Source organism: Mesitornis unicolor, unplaced genomic scaffold (assembly GCF_000695765.1).
Source record: "Mesitornis unicolor isolate BGI_N332 unplaced genomic scaffold, ASM69576v1 scaffold261, whole genome shotgun sequence".
Lineage (NCBI taxonomy): Eukaryota > Metazoa > Chordata > Aves > Mesitornithiformes > Mesitornithidae > Mesitornis > Mesitornis unicolor.
Genome location: NW_010165638.1, coordinates 68,903 through 71,457, shown reverse-complemented (window position 1 = coordinate 71,457; position 2,555 = coordinate 68,903).

Sequence of the window (2,555 nt, the reverse complement as noted above, 5' to 3'; positions counted from 1 at the left end):
TTATGCAAATCCATAATTTGTCCCTTTAATTTTTTCATGTACAAATGTGCTTTTCCCCACAGCTCTCCAGCAGCACCAAACCACAGTTGAGAGGTGTAAAAAAGCAAAATAAATGAGGAAATGGTGGTGTTCTCAGATGACCAGAGCCTCGTTACACTACGTTTTAATAATACTTGGATCTCAATAAGCCCAAAATTAGGGAGAAAGAAACCCTTGGTTCTGTGTAGTGGCATCAGTGCCTCAAGGATACTTCGAAATATTGGATCTCTTAAGCTATCACGTAAAAATTAATGCTAAAGTATGTTATAAGTTTTGAAACCTCTAAAAAGTATCCATCAAAGCATCTTCATTCATTTTAAATTGCATTATCCCTTGAAGAAGGGTTTGCAGATGAATCGGGAACAGTCATTTTCTATGTTAATGAAGTCGTTGCACATTTAGTGTTACGTTAATGCTGAGTAATTTTTGGAAACCTCTTTTTCCCATTCATTTTTGCATAGTTTTTGGGTATTGACTAAGACTGGGAGTCCTGGTTTATTATTGCAGCAGTTTTATAAGCTGATGCTGACCACTTTAATGCAGGAATGACACGCAAATCTTTTGAAGAATAAGCAGCTGTGTATTGAAAATGTTAGTGTTTCTTGTATGGTTTTTTCATTAAGTGGTACAGGTGCTACTTACCCAAACCTTAGAGACAGAAATACTGTCACAAATTCTCACTCCTGTTTTGTGGGCTGCTGAGCAGACTCAAGCCCCGGGGTGTGAAGTATCCAGCACTGTTGATGTAGGTACCAATGTAATTGCACAACATTCCTATTTTAATATCATTACTCAACATTAGGCAAAATTATTTCCCCCTCTGGAAAAAGAAAAAAAATGTGATTTTTTGAGTTTAAAATACTGCAATAGCGTTTGGCACTGATAGGGCTTGGTTTTCATGGAGGAGGTCTAACTCTTGCTTTAGAAACCCTCCCCTCTTCCCCAGAGGTTTTTACACACATGAGGTACTTTCTGCCCCTTCTCCCTCGGTGAGGAGTTATTAGCCCACACTAAAGCTGTGTAAACGCTCCCCGTTAGTAGCGATACTGGTGGGACGGCTGATTTATAGCCACTTGATTCCAAAGATTTTCAGCTAGAGCTCAGTAATCACTTCGAATGATCAAATATCATCTGCCATGAGAAGCAAATACACAGCACAGTGATAGTTACCAAGCTTACTCTCAGCAAAGTATATTAATCTTTTCTTCAGATTTTACTTTTGGGAGTAGTAATCTCCTCTGACAGAGCCGTTCAGTCACCTCAAGCTGAGTTTCAAGAAGCGCCAGCGTTTTTACCTCAGTGAAAAGAGGTTCCACAGGTAGAATTTCAGCCCAAAAATGATGTGTGGTCTTGAGATGGACCTTATGAATTTGCACTACAAGAAATTAGCTGGTCTTTTCCTCCTCTCTCTCTTTATTAAGAAAGCTATTTTTGCTGTCCATATTGGGCAACTGTATAAAAATAGGCAAGTTTTATATCTTGGCAGGATTAAATGAGAAGTATGCATGTCTTTTTTTCATACCCTCGAATATCAAAACAAGACAAGCCTATTTAGGAGCTAGAATTTTATTGCTTAACATATATTTGCATCACTCAGTGAAGACATTCACTTTCATGGCACGTTTTCTCCCAGTGGTTTCCAAATGCCTCGCAGCTCTCACAAAGCTGAATTTTTGCAGTATTTTTCCGAGATGAAGAAGCCTCATTAAGTTTTCTGACATGAAGAAGGGGCTACAATGGGGTGGCAGAGCCCCAAATCTGTGGTTCTGGTCATGAGAGTTGGTTTTATGGAAGGTTTTCAGAGTCACGTGAGATAGTTTTGTGAACAAACTACAAGGTGGTTTCTAGAAAGAGAAAAAGAGATGTGCCTGCTGCTTGTTTAGAATAAATGTTTACTAAAATAAGCAATTAATCTTCAGGAATAGAAGCTCATTAAAGCATTGGGATTTTTACATGAAAGTCATGTAACTTGGAAAATATTGAAGAATACATCATGATACGGTCTGGTCATCCTATTTCCAAGAAGATATAAAGGGTAAAACATAGACAACCAAGTCAAGGTGGAGCTTCTCTATGAGAGAGCCTCTCTGGGCTCTTTAAGGTAAAGAGTGGTTGTGATATAGACATACAAAGCAATGAAAGGTGGTGTAGGTTCAGAGCTGGCTGATTTAGAGATGAAAATGTTGTCTCAGGAACATGCTGGTCTAAACTGCACAGATCTGCAGGAAAGGGTGAGATTTAGCGTGTGTTCCTCACCTAGGAAGCTTCTGGAAACATTGGATCTGTCAAAGCATCTTGTTTGGATGTTTCAAGGCTGATTCATTAAATAGGCAAAACCTGGGCAGCGAGATCACAGAATACAAGGAGTTGGAAGAGACCTGGAAAGCTCCCCCAGTGCAACCCCTGCCAGAGCAGGATCACCAGAGCAGTCACACAGGAACACGGCCAGGGCTTTGGGTGTCTCCACACAAGGAGACTCCACAACCTCTCTGGGCAGCCTGGGCCATGCTCTCCCA